The sequence below is a fragment of the Nothobranchius furzeri genome, chromosome 7 (assembly GCF_043380555.1).
Source record: "Nothobranchius furzeri strain GRZ-AD chromosome 7, NfurGRZ-RIMD1, whole genome shotgun sequence".
Lineage (NCBI taxonomy): Eukaryota > Metazoa > Chordata > Actinopteri > Cyprinodontiformes > Nothobranchiidae > Nothobranchius > Nothobranchius furzeri.
The window spans coordinates 42,552,830-42,571,571 of record NC_091747.1 but is presented as its reverse complement, the minus strand read 5'-3'; the positions used below and the strand labels follow the sequence as shown (position 1 = coordinate 42,571,571).

Genomic DNA, 18,742 nt, shown 5'->3' with positions numbered 1-18,742 from the left:
ACAGAGTATGTTTTAATGCAGTGTCACCAGTTTACCCTGAATCAAAATGCGTTTGCTTGAAAAACAGAAATTGTTGCCATAGATGGCGGAAGTTTTAAGCTCAGACAACACTTAAGAAAAAACTCAAATAAAGTCCCAAATTCTTATGCCAGCACCTGCAATTCTTCTCACAAAAGAACTAGAAGAAATATTACACTTGAATAGACAGATGTTGCCTTTAGAATCTATGCCCAACATGGGACTTGAACCCATGACCCTGAGATTAAAAGTCTCATGCTCTACCGGCTGAGCTAGTCAGGCTACAAAATGATTACAGACAGAAACAGAGTAAAATAGTCAGATAGATAGATAGATGATAGATAGATAGAAAGATAGATAGATAGATAGATAGATAGATAGATAGATAGATAGATAGATAGATAGATAGATAGATAGATAGATAGATAGATAGATGATAGATAGATAGATAGATAGATAGATAGATAGATAGATAGATAGATATATAGATAGATAGATGATAGATTCTTTCATTCATTCATTCATTGGTTGATGACACTGTAAAAAAGTTTGTCACATAAGCGCACAAATCTTCAAATGAGTGGCACAGTAGTTATTTTTAAGTTTTTTTTTATGTTAGATAACAACATTGTTAACAGAAAAGCACTTTTCTAAAACAATTAGAAAAAGACCAACATATGTCTTTCTGCAGATCTGCACACCAAAGATACACCCACCCATCTTTGAATAAATTGCTCCTGATAGCGTCCAGAGATCTTTATTCTTGAGATAAAATTAATCATAAACCTTTGTTACTAGTTAATGAATGTGTCAAGAGTGGGATTTGAACCCACGCCTCCTACTGGAGACCAGAATCCCCATATTGGAATGGAAGCAATGCTTGAGTCTGGCTTCTTAGACCGCTCGGCCATCTTGACTGAAGATTGGAGTGGTATAATAAAGTTGCAGAGGTTGAATTGTGACCTACCCTCTGAAGTTGTCCTTTGCTATTTCATTGACCTTGTAGAACCACTTATCCCAAGTAAGACTGCTGGCTTTGATAATGAATACAATCGATAAGTTGTAAGTTTGGTCAAATGTCTGAAATGAAGTTGCCCAATCAAAAGCAATTGTTTTCATTCAAGTTCTACCCATTCCCAAAACACTTTGGATCTTTAGAAGATTGGTGTTCAACTTCATAAGCTCTTTTATTGTTACTGAGTTACAGTAATTTGTTGTATCTGAAGGACCAGGGCAACAAACCCTGTATGGCAAAACAGTGTCACCTCACGTTGTCAAACTTGTCAAGATTGTCAAATGCCCGACTAGCTCAGTCGGTAGAGCATGAGACTCTTAATCTCAGGGTCGTGGGTTCGAGCCCCACGTTGGGCGCTTAGGCCTTTGACAGAGTATGTTTTCATGCAGTGTCACCAGTTTACCCTGAATCAAAATGCGTTTGCTTGAAAATCAGAAATTATTGCCATAGCTTGGGGGAAGTTTTAAGCTCAGACAACACTAAGAAAAACTCAAATAAAGTCCAAAATTCTTATGCAAGCACCTGCAATTCTTCTCACAAAAGAACTAGTAGAAAGATTACACATGAATAGACAGATGTTGCCTTTAAAATCTATGCCTAACATGGGACTTGAACCCATGACCCTGAGATTAAAAGTCTCATGCTCTACCGGCTGAGCTAGTCAGGCTACAAAATGATTTCAGACAGAAACAGAGTAAAATAGTCAGATAGATAGATAGATAGATAGATAGATAGATAGATAGATAGATAGATAGATAGATAGATTCTTTCTTTCATTCATTCATTGGCTGATGACACTGTAAAAAAGTTTGTCACATGAGCGCACAAATCTTCAAATGAGTGGCACAGTAGTTATTTTTAAGTTTTTTTATTTTAGATAACAACATTGTTAACAGAAAAGCACTTTTCTAAAAAATTTAGAAAAAGACCAACATATGTCTTTCTGCAGATCTGTACACCAAAGATACACCCACCCATCTTTGAATAAATTGCTCTTGATAGCGTCCAGAGATCTTTATTCTTGAGATAAAATTAATCATAAACCATTGTTTCTAGTTAATGAATGTGTCAAGAGTGGGATTTGAACCCACATCTCCTACTGGAGACCAGAATCCCCATATTGGAATGGAAGCAATGCTTGAGTCTGGCGCCTTTGACCGCTCGGCCATCTTGACTGAAGATTGGTGTGGTATAATACAGTTGCAGAGGTTGAATTGTGACCTACCCTCTGAAGTTGTCCTTTGCTATTTCATTGACCTTGTAGAACCACTTATCCCAAGTAAGACTGCTGGCTGTGATAATGAATACAATCGATAAGTTGTAAGTTTGGTCAAATGTCTGAAATGAAGTTGCCCAATCAAAAGCAATTGTTTTCATTCAAGTTCTACCCATTCCCAAAACACTTTGGATCTTTAGAAGATTGGTGTTCAACTTCAAAAGCTCTTTTATTGTTACTGAGTTACAGTAATTTGTTGTATCTGAAGGACCAGGGCAACAAACCCTGTATGGCAAAACAGTGTCACCTCACGTTGTCAAACTTGTCAAGATTGTCAAATGCCTGACTAGCTCAGTCAGTAGAGCATGAAACTCTTAATCTAAGGGTCGTGGGTTTGAGCCCCACGTTGGGCTCTTAGTCCTTTGACAGAGTATGTTTTAATGCAGTGTCACCAGTTTACCCTGAATCAAAATGCGTTTGCTTGAAAAACAGAAATTGTTGCCATAGATGGCGGAAGTTTTAAGCTCAGACAACACTTAAGAAAAAACTCAAATAAAGTCCCAAATTCTTATGCCAGCACCTGCAATTCTTCTCACAAAAGAACTAGAAGAAATATTACACTTGAATAGACAGATGTTGCCTTTAGAATCTATGCCCAACATGGGACTTGAACCCATGACCCTGAGATTAAAAGTCTCATGCTCTACCGGCTGAGCTAGTCAGGCTACAAAATGATTACAGACAGAAACAGAGTAAAATAGTCAGATAGATAGATAGATAGATAGATAGATAGATAGATAGATAGATAGATAGATAGATAGATAGATAGATAGATAGATAGATAGATAGATAGATATAGATTCTTTCTTTCATTCATTCATTGGCTGATGACACTGTAAAAAAGTTTGTCACATAAGCGCACAAATCTTCAAATGAGTGGCACAGTAGTTATTTTTAATTTTTTATTTTAGATAACAACATTGTTAACAGAAAAGCACTTTTCTAAAAAATTTAGAAAAAGACCAACATTTGTCTTTCTGCAGATCTGTACACCAAAGATACACCCATCCATCTTTGAATAAATTGCTCTTGATAGTGTCCAGAGATCTTTATTCTTGAGATAAAATTAATCATAAACCTGTATTTCTAGTTAATGAATGTGTCAAGAGTGGGTTTTGAACCCACACCTCCTACTGGAGACCAGAATCCCCATATTGGAATGGAAGCAATGCTTGAGTCTGGCACCTTTGACCGCTCGGCCATCTTGACTGAAAAGTGGGGTGGTATAATAAAGTTGCAGAGGTTGAATTGTGACCTACCCTCTGAAGTTGTCCTTTGCTATTTCATTGACCTTGTAGAACCACTTATCCCAAGTAAGACTGCTGGCTGTGATAATGAATACAATCGATAAGTTGTAAGTTTGGTCAAATGTCTGAAATGAAGTTGCCCAATCAAAAGCAATTGTTTTCATTCAAGTTCTACCCATTCCCAAAACACTTTGGATCTTTAGAAGATTGGTGTTCAACTTCATAAGCTCTTTTATTGTTACTGAGTTACAGTAATTTGTTGTATCTGAAGGACCAGGGCAACAAACCCTGCATGGCAAAATAGTGTCACCTCACGTTGTCAAACTTGTCAAGATTGTCAAATGCCCGACTAGCTCAGTCGGTAGAGCATGAGACTCTTAATCTCAGGGTCGTGGGTTTGAGCCCCACGTTGGGCGCTTAGGCCTTTGACAGAGTATGTTTTCATGCAGTGTCACCAGTTTACCCGGAATCAAAATGCGTTTGCTTGAAAAACAGAAATTGTTGCCATGGATTGGGGAAGTTTTAAGCTCAGACAACACTAAGAAAAACTCAAATAAAGTCCCAAATTCTTATGCCAGCACCTGCAATTCTTCTCACAAAAGAACTAGTAGAAAGATTACACATGAATAAACAGATGTTGCCTTTAGAATCTATGCCTAACATGGGACTTGAACCCATGACCCTGGGATTAAAATTCTCATGCTCTACCGGCTGAGCTAGTCAGGCTACAAAATGATTACAGACAGAAACAGAGTAAAATAGTCAGATAGATAGATAGATGATAGATAGATAGAAAGATAGATAGATAGATAGATAGATAGATAGATAGATAGATAGATAGATAGATAGATAGATAGATAGATAGATAGATAGATAGATAGATAGATAGATAGATAGATAGATAGATAGATAGATAGATAGATAGATTCTTTCTTTCATTCATTCATTGGCTGATGACACTGTAAAAAAGTTAGTCAGATAAGCGCACAAATCTTCAAATGAGTGGCACAGTAGTTATTTTTAAGTTTTTTTTATTTTAGATAACAACATTGTTAACAGAAAAGCACTTTTCTAAAAAAATTAGAAAAAGACCAACATATGTCTTTCTGCAGATCTGTACACCAAAGACACACCCACCCATCTTTGAATAAATTGCTCCTGATAGCTTCCAGAGATCTTTATTCTTGAGATAAAATTAATCATAAACCTTTGTTACTAGTTAATGAATGTGTCAAGAGTGGGATTTGAACCCACGCCTCCTACTGGAGACCAGAATCCCCATATTGGAATGGAAGCAATGATTGAGTCTTTCTTCTTTGACCGCTCGGCCATCTTTACTGAAGATTGGAGTGGTATAATAAAGTTGAAGAGGTTGAATTGTGCCCTACCCTCTGAAGTTGTCCTTTGCTATTTCATTGACCTTGTAGAACCACTTATCCCAAGTAAGACTGCTGGCTGTGATAATGAATACAATCGATAAGTTGTAAGTTTGGTCAAATGTCTGAAATGAAGTTTCCCAATCAAAAGCAATTGTTTTCATTCAAGTTCTACCCATTCCCAAAACACTTTGGATCTTTATAAGATTGGTGTTCAACTTCAAAAGCTCTTTTATTGTTACTGAGTTACAGTAATTTATTGTATCTGAAGGACAAGGGCAACAAACCCTGTATGGCAAAACAGTGTCACCTCACGTTGTCAAACTTGTCAAGAATGTCAAATGCCTGACTAGCTCAGTCGGTGGAGCATGAAACTCTTAATCTAAGGGTCGTGGGTTTGAGCCCCACGTTGGGCTGTTAGTCCTTTGACAGAGTATGTTTTAATGCAGTGTCACCAGTTTACCCTGAATCAAAATGCGTTTGCTTGAAAAACAGAAATTGTTGCCATAGATGGGGGAAGTTTTAAGCTCAGACAACACTTAAGAAAAAACTCAAATAAAGTCCCAAATTCTTATGCCAGCACCTGCAATTCTTCTCTCAAAAGAACTAGAAGAAATATTACACATGAATAGACAGATGTTGCCTGTAGAATCTATGCCCAACATGGGACTTGAACCCATGATCCTGAGATTAAAAGTCTCATGCTCTACCGGCTGAGCTAGTCAGGCTACAAAATGATTACAGACAGAAACAGAGTAAAATAGTCAGATAGATAGATAGATAGATAGATAGATAGATAGATAGATAGATAGATAGATAGATAGATAGATAGATAGATAGATAGATAGATAGATAGATAGATAGATAGATAGATAGATTATTCCTTTCATTCATTCATTGGTTGATGACACTGTAAAAAAGTTTGTCACATAAGCGCACAAATCTTCAAATGAGTGGCACAGTAGTTATTTTTAAGTTTTTTTTTATGTTAGATAACAACATTGTTAACAGAAAAGCACTTTTCTAAAAAATTTAGAAAAAGACCAACATATATCTTTCTGCATATCTGTACACCAAAGATACACCCACCCATCTTTGAATAAATATCTCCTGATAGCGTCCAGAGATCTTTATTCTTGAGATAAAATTAATCATAAATCTTTGTTACTAGTTAATGAATGTGTCAAGAGTGGAATTTGATACCACGCCTCCTACTGGAGACGAGAATCCCCATATTGGAATGGAAGCAATGCTTGAGTCTGGCGCCTTTGACCGCTCGGCCATCTTGACTGAAGATTGGAGTGGTATAATAAAGTTGCAGAGGTTGAATAATGACCTACCCTCTGAAGTTGTCCTTTGCTATTTCATTGACCTTGTAGAACCACTTATCCCAAGTAAGACTGCTGGCTGTGATAATGAATACAATCGATAAGTTGTAAGTTTGGTCAAATGTCTGAAATGAAGTTGCCCAATCAAAAGCAATTGTTTTCATTCAAGTTCTACCCATTCCCAAAACACTTTGGATCTTTAGAAGATTGGTGTTCAACTTCAAAAGCTCTTTAACTGTTACTGAGTTACAGTAATTTGTTGTATCTGAAGGACAAGGGCAACAAACCCTGTATGGCAAAACAGTGTCACCTCACGTTGTCAAACTTGTCAAGAATGTCAAATGCCTGACTAGCTCAGTCGGTAGAGCATGAAACTCTTAATCTAAGGGTCGTGGTTTTGAGCCCCGTGTTGGGCTCTTAGTCCTTTGACAGAGTATGTTTTAATGCAGTGTCACCAGTTTACCCTGAATCAAAATGCGTTTGCTTGAAAAACAGAAATTGTTGCCATAGATGGGGGAAGTTTTAAGCTCAGACAACACTTAAGAAAAAACTCAAATAAAGTCCCAAATTCTTATGCCAGCACCTGCAATTCTTCTCTCAAAAGAACTAGAAGAAATATTACACATGAATAGACAGATGTTGCCTGTAGAATCTATGCCTAACATGGGACTTGAACCCATGATCCTGAGATTAAAAGCCTCATGCTCTACCGGCTGAGCTAGTCAGACTACAAAATGATTACTGACAGAAACAGAGTAAAATAGTCAGATAGATAGATAGATAGATAGATAGATAGATAGATAGATAGATAGATAGATAGATAGATAGATAGATAGATAGATAGATAGATAGATAGATAGATAGATATAGATTCTTTCTTTCATTCATTCATTGGCTGATGACACTGTAAAAAAGTTTGTAACATAAGCGCACAAATCTTCAAATGAGTGGCACAGTAGTTATTTTTAATTTTTTATTTTAGATAACAACATTGTTAACAGAAAAGCACTTTTCTAAAAAATTTAGAAAAAGACCAACATTTGTCTTTCTGCATATCTGTACACCAAAGATACACCCATCCATCTTTGACTAAATTGCTCTTGATAGTGTCCAGAGATCTTTATTCTTGAGATAAAATTAATCATAAACCTGTGTTTCTAGTTAATGTATGTGTCAAGAGTGGGTTTTGAACCAACGCCTCCTACTGGAGACCTGAATCCCCACATTGGAATGGAAGCAATGATTGAGTCTGGCGTCTTTGACCGCTCGGCCATCTTGACTGAAGATTGGAGTGGTATAATAAAGTTGCAGAGGTTGAATTGTGACCTACCCTCTGAAGTTGTCCTTTGCTATTTCATTGACCTTTTAGAACCACTTATCCCAAGTAAGACTGCTGGCTGTGATAATGAATACAATCGATAAGTTGTAAGTTTGGTCAAATGTCTGAAATGAAGTTGCCCAATCAAAAGCAATTGTTTTCATTCAAGTTCTACCCATTCCCAAAACACTTTGGATCTTTAGGAGATTGGTGTTCAACTTCAAAAGCTCTTTTATTGTTACTGAGTTACAGTAATTTGTTGTATCTGAAGGACCAGGGAAACAAATCCTGTATGGCAAAACAGTGTCACCTCACGTTGTCAAACTTGTCAAGATTGTCAAATGCCCGACTAGCTCAGTCGGTAGAGCATGAGACTCTTAATCTCAGGGTCATGGGTTCAAGCCCCAAGTTGGGCGCCTAGGTCTCTGACAGAGTATGTTTTCATGCAGTGTCACCAGTTTACCCTGAATCAAAATGCGTTTGCTTGAAAAACAGAAATTGTTGCCATCGATTGGGGGAAGTTTTAAGCTCAGACAACACTAAGAAAAAACGCAAATAAAGTCCCAAATTCTTATGCCAGCACCTGCAATTCTTCTCACAAAAGAACTAGTAGAAAGATTACACATGAATAAACAGATGTTGCCTTCAGAATCTTAAACATGCGACTTGAAACCATGACCCTGAGATTAAAAGTCTCATGCTCTACCGGCTGAGCTAGTCAGGCTACAAAATGATTACAGACAGAAACAGAGTAAAAAAGTCAGATAGATAGATAGATGATAGATAGATAGATAGATAGATAGATAGATAGATAGATAGATAGATAGATAGATAGATAGATAGATAGATAGATAGATAGATAGATAGATAGATAGATAGATAGATAGATAGATTCTTTCATTCATTCATTCATTGGTTGATGACACTGTAAAAAAGTTTGTCACATAAGCGCACAAATCTTCAAATGAGTGGCACAGTAGTTATTTTTAAGTTTTTTTATGTTAGATAACAACATTGTTAACAGAAAAGCACTTTTCTAAAAAATTTAGAAAAAGACCAACATATGTCTTTCTGCAGATCTGTACACCAAAGATACACCCACCCATCTTTGAATAAATTGCTCCTGATAGCGTCCAGAGATCTTTATTCTTGAGATAAAATTAATCATAAATCTTTGTTACTAGTTAATGAATGTGTCAAGAGTGGGATTTGAACCCACGCCTCCTATTGGAGACCAGAATCCCCACATTGGAATGGAAGCAATGCATGAGTCTGGCGTCTTTGACCGCTCGGCCATCTTGACTGAAGATTGGAGTGGTATAATAAAGTTGCAGAGGTTGAATTGTGACCTACCCTCTGAAGTTGTCCTTTGCTATTTCATTGACCTTTTAGAACCACTTATCCCAAGTAAGACTGCTGGCTGTGATAATGAATACAATCGATAAGTTGTAAGTTTGGTCAAATGTCTGAAATGAAGTTGCCCAATCAAAAGCAATTGTTTTCATTCAAGTTCTACCCATTCCCAAAACACTTTGGATCTTTAGGAGATTGGTGTTCAACTTCAAAAGCTCTTTTATTGTTACTGAGTTACAGTAATTTGTTGTATCTGAAGGACCAGGGAAACAAATCCTGTATGGCAAACAGTGTCACCTCACGTTGTCAAACTTTTCAAGATTGTCAAATGCCCGACTAGCTCAGTCGGTAGAGCATGAGACTCTTAATCTCAGGGTCGTGGGTTCAAGCCCCAAGTTGGGCGCCTAGGCCTTTGACAGAGTATGTTTTCATGCAGTGTCACCAGTTTACCCTGAATCAAAATGCGTTTGCTTGAAAAACAGAAATTGTTGCCATCGATTGGGGGAAGTTTTAAGCTCAGACAATACTAAGAAAAAACGTAAATAAAGTCCCAAATTCTTATGCCAGCACCTGCAATTCTTCTCACAAAAGAAGTAGTCTAAAGATTACACATGAATAAACAGATGTTGCCTTTAGAATCTAGGCCTAACATGGGACTTGAACCCATGACCCTGAGATTAAAAGTCTCATGCTCTACCGGCTGAGCTAGTCAGGCTACAAAATGATTACAGACAGAAACAGAGTAAAACAGTCAGATAGATAGATAGATGATAGATAGATAGATAGATAGATAGATAGATAGATAGATAGATAGATAGATAGATAGATAGATAGATAGATAGATAGATTATTTCATTCATTCATTCATTGGTTGATGACACTGTAAAAAAGTTTGTCACATAAGCGCACAAATCTTCAAATGAGTGGCACAGTAGTTATTTTTAAGTTTTTTTATGTTAGATAACAACATTGTTAACAGAAAATCACTTTTCTAAAAAAATTAGAAAAAGACCAACATATGTCTTTCTGCAGATCTGTACACCAAAGATACACCCAACCATCTTTGAATAAATTGCTCTTGATAGCATCCAGAGATCTTTATTCTTGAGATAAAATTAATCATAAACCTTTGTTTCTAGTTAATGAATGTGTCAAGAGTGGGATTAGAACGCACGCCTCCTTCTGGAGACCAGAATCCCCATATAGGAATGGAAGCAATGCTTGAGTCTGGCGCCTTTGACCGCTCGGCCATCTTGACTGAAGATTAGAGTGGTATAATAAAGTTGCATATGTTGAATTGTGACCTACCCTCTGAAGTTTTCCTTTGCTAATTCATTGACCTTGTAGAACCACTTATCCCAAGTAAGACTGCTGGCTGTGATAATGAATACAATCGATAAGTTGTAAGTTTGGTCAAATGTCTGAAATGAAGTTGCCCAATCAAAAGCAGTTGTTTTCATTCAAGTTCTACCCATTCCCAAAACACTTTGGATCTTTAGAAGATTGGTGTTCAACTTCAAAAGCTCTTTTATTGTTACTGAGTTACAGTAATTTGTTGTATCTGAAGGACCAGGGCAACAAACCCTGTATGGCAAAACAGTATCACCTCACGTTGTCAAACTTGTCAAGATTGTCAAATGCCCGACTAGCTCAGGCGGTAGAGCATGTAACTCTTAATCTCAGGGTCGTGGGTGCGAGCCCCACGTTGGGGTCTTAGGCCTTTGACAGAGTATGTTTTCATGCAGTGTCACCAGTTTACCCTGAATCAAAATGTGTTTGCTTGAAAAACAGAAATTGTTGCTGTAAGGTTATGAAGTTCATGGTTTTCAACTCCATACAGCTGGCCCCTGGGCACAATAACACCGTGTAGAAAAACCAAGGTCGGGTTGTTCCTCAGACTGTTTACATTCCAGGAGAAGAGTCCGAAGGAGAAGAAGAAGCTTTACCTAATCAAAGTACTTTATTTGTGATTAAAATTATTAAGCAAAACAGATGTTGATCAACAATAATCAAGTGAATGATCTGTGAAATAAATATGTCATGAATTATGTTTAATGAAACCAGGACTACGGTGCAGACATACTGATCCTCATCTCCATAGAAATGCATGACACATTGTTCCAACCAATCAGAGCTTTCGGCTGCCGCAGGAGAATCTGGTGTTGACTTCAAGTGTCCAATCTACTTTACTGAAACTTATCAACAATTCAGAGATATAAAACAAGGCAACGCCATTTTAAGTCAGTTCCATCTTGACTTCAGTTCTGTTCACCATCATCCTAAAGACAAGCGCAGCCTGGCCGGATGCGTTTTCTTTAAACTAAGAACTGTGAAACGGGAGATTTTCGTCGTTTAACAACCAGACGACGTCCTTTCAAAATAAGAGCACCTGCTGACGCCGCTGAACGGTACCGGGGTCAACCCTCCAGACGGGCTTTGAAACGTTGTGACCGCTGCACCGACAGCTCCATCGTACATCCGAGGTTTCCAGACCTGGCAATTCCTGATCTACTTGGGAGACCCCACTGGGTACGTACACGGCAAAATAGCGGCTCATGTCATCACTTTATAAGCCTCGTGATATCTAGTCATAACAAAGACGACCAGATTCGATTACGTCATCCTAGAGAATCTGAACCAGACCCACACACACACACACACGCACCAACACAACATCCGAATCCATTCTCATCCATCACAGAGTAGTCCTGGTAGATTGTTTAGAATTTATAATTCAGAAATTAAAGATTCTCAAACGATCCCATATATCTCTCTTTTCTTGTCTCAAAGTCAATACAGAGTGTTTAATTAAACTCCCTGATGATAAAAACAGCCTATTCTTCTGTTTATAAAAGTGAACTACTAACAGTGTATTAAAATACAACTTTGGTTAGTTACATCACTTTGATTCCGTTACATATGGCGAGCCAAGCTTGATATCTGCACAGTTTATTACACTTTGTGCCGACTCTGAGACATTTTATTTGGGATTTTTAGTTCACTGTCTGTGTGTTAGAGAAAAGAGAAAAAGGCGAGCGCTTCCTCATTCAGCTCTCAGAAAGGGGGGGTGCACATTCATCACCCTCCGACGGGAGGCGCTGTTTCATCATAACACCTTAAGTGCTGACGTGTGCTGGTGGCCATTTTGAGGCCTACATCTAAGGGTAAACATTTCTCCTGTTTTATTGCATTGGAACCGTCTGTTTATTGTTTGTCGTGGTGTTTGTGACACTGTGTGCGTCCATTTGTGTAATCGGAGACAGAAGACTCCGTCGGAAATTTATTTCCGTTCGATGAGCGCAGGATTCGCGCTGTTCTTAGTCGGAATTCTCGTTAGCACCTGCCGTTGCTTGACTGCTCGGTGAACGCTGTCAGCCGAGAACACCCGCAGAGCGGTACTGAATCCAGATTGCGTACACTTATGAGACCCTTTCAATCACGGAGCGAGAGGCCCGTTGGTTGATCGAGGCAATTTTGAGACCCTGATCGCTACAGGGCGTTCGCTAGCATTAGCCGAAGAGCTAACTAGCCACTCTTCTCGGTGAGAAGGCTCGGGAACGCGTCCCGCGCAGCTGTCTAGCCGTTCCGACGCAGCGGAACTGCGTCCTTTAATCCGCTAAACCTTCCGGTACGGAGTACTTTAAGGTAACGTTAGCGGCGGTTCTGAAACACGCTGCAGTGTTCAGAATCGTGTGATTGCTACGGGGATCCAAGCCGGGTGTCGGACGACGCATGCGCGGCGGTCCGCCATCTTAGGTGCCCGACACGTAGCTCGACCCGCCATCTTGGGCAGGTCAAATGACAATGATATTTTTGGCATTATTGAACAATTTTGCCCAAAATATTCATTCACCAGCCAAGCTTCCCTGTAACTAATTCTTTAAAAAAATCTACAGGTAAGGTTTTTTTTTTTTTTTTTTTTTTTTTTCTCTAAGTAAACATCTATTTAGAAGGGTAAATTAGTAAATAAAACAGGAAAAGACTATTTACTATTTTGGAAAATGGACACAGAGGTAGCGATGCAATTTCAAGCCCAACTTCAGGCGGCGATTCAAAACACTTTCCTTCCCATGATGACTAACATGATGAACATGATTTGCGCTCTTCAGAAAGACGGCGAGGACGTCAAACAATTCATGCGTGATTCTCAGGCGACACGGGCTGCAGGTCCGGGTTTGCCTGAGAAGCCACAAAATGAGACTGAAATGCTGCAGGTTGATGTTTTCACAGGTTCTGATTCACAGGAAAACAACAACACCTCTAAGGAAAGCGACGACACCTCACCGGTCGTTCCATCCGTGGCGATGTTAGGCGATGAACCCGCAGATGCCGACCGCAGTACCACTACTACCACCGCCGTCACTGAGAAAATTTTGCTTGCACCTCTGTTCGTGAGAAAGGGATCTAATAGGCCCGCAGTGGAGGTCACTGTAAATCAGAGACATCGCTGTGTCGCGTTATTGGACACAGGAGCGGACATCTCGCTCATCAGCGGAGCTCTTTACAGCAGCATGTGCGAACAAAGGGGGGAGGACAGCTCACCCCCCACACTCATTTCGGGCCCAAAAGATTTTGACGAGTTCTATGGCGCTCCCTCGCCCGCGGCTGCGACGGCTGAGGTCAACATCTCGATAGGGGGCATGTCCTTTAAACACCTCGTGTACATCACCGAGGAGATGCCGATGCCCATGCTCTTAGGGTTGGACTGTCTCCAACGCCTTGACGCTGGAATCAGCGGTGCGTCCGGACGACTGTTTGCACGTGTGCGGGAGCCAAAGCCGTGCAAACCGTGGCCTGACACAGGCGGACGCCCTTCGGTGGCGTGTCTTTCGTGGGGGTACGCGATTTCGACCTCACCACCACTCTCGAAGCCACCGGGTAGACCCCCGGAACTTCTGTTACAGATTGAGAAGGTCATAGACCACTTCTACGACCAGAACCTGCGAACTCACCTGCTGGCAGCATTCTCGTTCGCACAGGCATCTCTGGGAAAGTCAGCTGAAGGCAGAAAAACTTATTACGATAAGAAAGCCTCACCTTCCGAACTCGATGTAGGTGACCAGGCCTGGTACTACATTTTCGCTCCCGAAACGGGTAACAATAATGCGACCTCGGGGAAGCTGGCTAAGAAACTTTGGCCCAGATGGTCTGGTCCATACCTGGTTACAGATAAGATCTCTCCGGTCGTGTATCAGATCATGATCGCCGACAAAAACATGGCGCCCGTCTACAAATGGGTACACAGGGGCCATATCAAACTGCACAAGGGTCCCACAGATTTGGCCGATACCAACATCAACAATCCACCGACTTCAAAAGGGGGGTGGTAAATACGTCCCGTTGGTTCCACAGATTTCTGTCTCTGCTTACACAAATTTGTTTGTTTGTGAGTGTACATGGTTGTCTTTCCTGTTATACGTCACGTGCAGACTTAAGGTGGGTTGAGATGGACGTGCTGTGGGCTCCTGGAGTCAGGTGAAAGGCCAGGTAACAGTGAGTGGGTTAGGTCACATAGTACTGTTGTCCAAAATTTTGTTTTTTTTTTTTTATCTTTACTAATCACAATTCCTTAGGGGTACATTCACATGAACATGATTACTAACCACTGATTTACATTTTAGTACTGATTTACATTTCTGTTTTTTTTATAGTACCTTTGACCAGTTGATTTTTACAGTGAATATTATGTTTGTGATTATCAATTCTTTGATTTATCCTACGGGGCTATAACCAATTTTGCCCCTGTCCTGACACAAGTATTTGCAGTGAGGATTCACTGATACCAGTTAGGGTTTCTTTCATTTTTCTGCTTCTCGCATCATCCCTTTTTGCATCTTACACAGTCAGGGCTGCATCCATTTCTTCACTTAATGGGTAATTACACTTAAAACTAACACATAGTACAAAAGGCACTCATAGAGTTAGGTTTTTTATTATTTTTATTTCTTTGATGACATGAAATGCACTTTTGTCGTGTCTACATTGAAGTGCCTACACTGTGCTCTCTCTCCTCTGCTGAGCTTGTGAGGATCCTGCTTCCTGGGGGTGGATCCGTGACTCGTCATCCGCATCGACTACTCCTGAGGGTGCTCCGGCTCGTTGGCCTTGGACGACTGTGGTTCCGGCGTGACTGCTGGGCCACCTCATTCGTTGGGATTACTGTCACCCGCTCTTCCCTTTTTGTGGATTACGATAAGTACTCTTACATAATTCAATTTTTATTTGGAATATTGCCCTGCCTGCGGATACAACAATCGATTTTTAATTGGAATACTACCCTGTTCGTGGATACGTTCAAGATTTGCTCCTGCTTTGCTTTATTGCCCGTGAGGATATGACGTTGCTGTTGCTTCGTTTATGACTTCCATGGGGAATAATTAATAACCTGCTGACTTGTGTTCTTCCTGAGGAGTGTGCGAGACTGTTCTCCGGCGTGGGGTTCGTGCCTCACCACAGACGGCTGTTCCCTTGGGATCGCATCCGGTTCTGTTGTCGAGATTCTTCATAACTTGGGTTTGTTCAACGACCAAGTGGTCTCTTGAAGGACCACATTGACCTTGAAAAGGGGGGATATGTAAGGTTATGAAGTTCATGGTTTTCAACTCCATACAGCTGGCCCCTGGGCACAATAACACCGTGTAGAAAAACCAAGGTCGGGTTGTTCCTCAGACTGTTTACATTCCAGGAGAAGAGTCCGAAGGAGAAGAAGAAGCTTTACCTAATCAAAGTACTTTATTTGTGATTAAAATTATTAAGCAAAACAGATGTTGATCAACAATAATCAAGTGAATGATCTGTGAAATAAATATGTCATGAATTATGTTTAATGAAACCAGGACTACGGTGCAGACATACTGATCCTCATCTCCATAGAAATGCATGACACATTGTTCCAACCAATCAGAGCTTTCGGCTGCCGCAGGAGAATCTGGTGTTGACTTCAAGTGTCCAATCTACTTTACTGAAACTTATCAACAATTCAGAGATATAAAACAAGGCAACGCCATTTTAAGTCAGTTCCATCTTGACTTCAGTTCTGTTCACCATCATCCTAAAGACAAGCGCAGCCTGGCCGGATGCGTTTTCTTTAAACTAAGAACTGTGAAACGGGAGATTTTCGTCGTTTAACAACCAGACGACGTCCTTTCAAAATAAGAGCACCTGCTGACGCCGCTGAACGGTACCGGGGTCAACCCTCCAGACGGGCTTTGAAACGTTGTGACCGCTGCACCGACAGCTCCATCGTACATCCGAGGTTTCCAGACCTGGCAATTCCTGATCTACTTGGGAGACCCCACTGGGTACGTACACGGCAAAATAGCGGCTCATGTCATCACTTTATAAGCCTCGTGATATCTAGTCATAACAAAGACGACCAGATTCGATTACGTCATCCTAGAGAATCTGAACCAGACCCACACACACACACACACGCACCAACACAACATCCGAATCCATTCTCATCCATCACAGAGTAGTCCTGGTAGATTGTTTAGAATTTATAATTCAGAAATTAAAGATTCTCAAACGATCCCATATATCTCTCTTTTCTTGTCTCAAAGTCAATACAGAGTGTTTAATTAAACTCCCTGATGATAAAAACAGCCTATTCTTCTGTTTATAAAAGTGAACTACTAACAGTGTATTAAAATACAACTTTGGTTAGTTACATCACTTTGATTCCGTTACATTGCCATAGATGGGGGAAGTTTTAAGCTCAGACAACACTAAGAAAAATTCAAATAAAGTCCCAAATTCTTATGTAAGCACCTGCAATTCTTCTCACAAAAGAATTAGTAGAAAGACTACGCATGAATAGACAGATGTTGCCTTCAGAATCTATGCCTAACATGGGACTTGAACCCATGACCCTGAGATTAAAAGTCTCATGCTCTACCGGCTGAGCTAGTCAGGCTAAAAAATGATTACAGACATAAACAGAGTAAAATAGTCAGATAGATAGATAGATAGATAGATAGATAGATAGATAGATAGATAGATAGATAGATAGATAGATAGATAGATAGATAGATAGATAGATAGATAGATAGATAGATAGATAGATAGATAGATAGATAGATAGATAGATTCTTTCATTCATTCATTCATTGGTTGATGACACTGTAAAAAAGTTTGTCACATAAGCGCACAAATCTTCAAATGAGTGGCACAGTAGTTATTTTTAAGTTTTTTTATTTTAGATAACAACATTGTTAACAGAAAAGCACTTTTCTAAAAAATTTAGAAAAAGACCAACATATGTCTTTCTGCAGATCTGTACACCAAAAATACACCCACCCATCTTTGAATAAATTGCTCTTGATAGCATCCAGAGATCTTTATTCTTGAGATAAAATTAATCATACACCTTTGTTACTAGTTAATGTATGTGTCAAGAGTGGGATTTGAACCCACGCCTCCTACTGGAGACCAGAATCCCCACATTGGAATGGAAGCAAAGCTTGAGTCTGGCGCCAATGGCCGCTCGGCCATCTTGACTGAAGTTTGGAGTGGTATAATAAAGTTGCAGAGGTTGAATTGTGACCTACCCTCTGAAGTTGTCCTTTCCTATTTCATTGACCTTGTAGAACCACTTATCCCAAGTAAGACTGCTGGCTGTGATAATGAATACAATCGATAAGTTGTAAGTTTGGTCAAATGTCTGAAATGAAGTTGCCCAATCACAAGCAATTGTTTTCATTCAAGTTCTACCCATTCCCAAAACACTTTGGATCTTTAGAAGATTGGTGTTCAACTTCAAAAGCTCTTTTATTGTTACTGAGTTACAGTAATTTGTTGTATCTGAAGGACCAGGGCAACAAACCCAGTATGGCAAAACAGTGTCACCTCACATTGTCAAACTTGTCATCACTGTCAAATGCCTGACTAGCTCAGTCAGTAGAGCACGGGACTCTTAAGATCAGGGTCGTGGGTTCGAGCCCCACGTTGGGGTCTTAGGCCTTTGACAGAGTATATTTTCATGCAGTGTCACCAGTTTACCCTGAATCAAGATGCGTTTGCTTGAAAAACAGAAATTGTTGCCATTGATTGGGGGAAGTTTTAAGCTCAGAAAACACTAAGAAAAAACTCAAATAAAGTCCCAAATTCTTATGCCAGCACCTGCAATTCTTCTCACAAAATAACTAGTAGAAAGATTACCCATGAATACACAGATGTTGCCTTTAGAATCTATGCCTAACGTGGGACTTGAACCCATGACCCTGAGATTAAAAGGCTCATGCTCTACCGGCTGAGCTAGTCAGGCTACAAAATGTTTACTGATAGAAACAGAGTAAAATAGTCAGATAGATAGATAGATAGATAGATAGATAGATAGATAGATAGATAGATAGATAGATAGATAGATAGATAGATAGATAGATAGATAGATAGATAGATAGATAGATAGATAGATAGATAGATAGATAGATAGATAGATAGAGATAGATAGATAGATTCTTTCATTCATTCATTCATTGGTTGATGACAATGTAAAAAAGTTTGTCACATAAGCGCACAAATCTTCAAATGAGTGGCACAGTAGTTATTTTTAAGTTTTTTTATTTTAGATAACAACATTGTTAACAGAAAAGCACTTTTCTAAAAAATTTAGAAAAAGACCAACATATGTCTTTCTGCAGATCTGTACACCAAAGATACACCCAACCATCTTTGAATAAATTGCTCTTGATAGCGTCCAGAGATCTTTATTCTTGAGATAAAATTAATCATAAACCTGTGTTTCTAGTTAATGAATACGTCAAGAGTGCCATTTGAACCCACGCCTCCTACTGGAGACCAGAATCCCCAT

General features: G+C 39.5%; 12 non-coding genes across 12 annotated transcripts; 4 read left to right on the top strand and 8 right to left on the bottom strand.

Moving 5' to 3' along the window:
- Window positions 1–227: 227 nt before the first annotated feature.
- On the bottom strand, window positions 228–300 carry trnak-uuu (transfer RNA lysine (anticodon UUU)). Its single transcript has one exon. It is a non-coding gene; the product is annotated as a tRNA-Lys (tRNA).
- A 1,016-nt stretch (window positions 301–1,316) lies between these two features.
- On the top strand, window positions 1,317–1,389 carry trnak-cuu (transfer RNA lysine (anticodon CUU)). The gene has a single exon. It is a non-coding gene; the product is annotated as a tRNA-Lys (tRNA).
- Window positions 1,390–1,627: 238 nt separating this feature from the next.
- trnak-uuu (transfer RNA lysine (anticodon UUU)) lies at window positions 1,628–1,700 on the bottom strand. The gene has a single exon. It is a non-coding gene; the product is annotated as a tRNA-Lys (tRNA).
- Window positions 1,701–2,099: 399 nt separating this feature from the next.
- Window positions 2,100–2,208, bottom strand: trnal-caa (transfer RNA leucine (anticodon CAA)). Its single transcript has 2 exons — window positions 2,171–2,208; window positions 2,100–2,145 (listed from the first exon to the last, which is right to left on the bottom strand). It is a non-coding gene; the product is annotated as a tRNA-Leu (tRNA).
- A 693-nt stretch (window positions 2,209–2,901) lies between these two features.
- Window positions 2,902–2,974, bottom strand: trnak-uuu (transfer RNA lysine (anticodon UUU)). The gene has a single exon. It is a non-coding gene; the product is annotated as a tRNA-Lys (tRNA).
- Window positions 2,975–3,409: 435 nt separating this feature from the next.
- trnal-caa (transfer RNA leucine (anticodon CAA)) lies at window positions 3,410–3,518 on the bottom strand. Its single transcript has 2 exons — window positions 3,481–3,518; window positions 3,410–3,455 (listed from the first exon to the last, which is right to left on the bottom strand). It is a non-coding gene; the product is annotated as a tRNA-Leu (tRNA).
- A 381-nt stretch (window positions 3,519–3,899) lies between these two features.
- trnak-cuu (transfer RNA lysine (anticodon CUU)) lies at window positions 3,900–3,972 on the top strand. Its single transcript has one exon. It is a non-coding gene; the product is annotated as a tRNA-Lys (tRNA).
- A 1,615-nt stretch (window positions 3,973–5,587) lies between these two features.
- On the bottom strand, window positions 5,588–5,660 carry trnak-uuu (transfer RNA lysine (anticodon UUU)). The gene has a single exon. It is a non-coding gene; the product is annotated as a tRNA-Lys (tRNA).
- Window positions 5,661–7,921: 2,261 nt separating this feature from the next.
- Window positions 7,922–7,994, top strand: trnak-cuu (transfer RNA lysine (anticodon CUU)). Its single transcript has one exon. It is a non-coding gene; the product is annotated as a tRNA-Lys (tRNA).
- Window positions 7,995–9,261: 1,267 nt separating this feature from the next.
- trnak-cuu (transfer RNA lysine (anticodon CUU)) lies at window positions 9,262–9,334 on the top strand. Its single transcript has one exon. It is a non-coding gene; the product is annotated as a tRNA-Lys (tRNA).
- Window positions 9,335–9,573: 239 nt separating this feature from the next.
- trnak-uuu (transfer RNA lysine (anticodon UUU)) lies at window positions 9,574–9,646 on the bottom strand. The gene has a single exon. It is a non-coding gene; the product is annotated as a tRNA-Lys (tRNA).
- A 7,127-nt stretch (window positions 9,647–16,773) lies between these two features.
- trnak-uuu (transfer RNA lysine (anticodon UUU)) lies at window positions 16,774–16,846 on the bottom strand. Its single transcript has one exon. It is a non-coding gene; the product is annotated as a tRNA-Lys (tRNA).
- Between the last annotated feature and the right edge of the window lie 1,896 nt (window positions 16,847–18,742).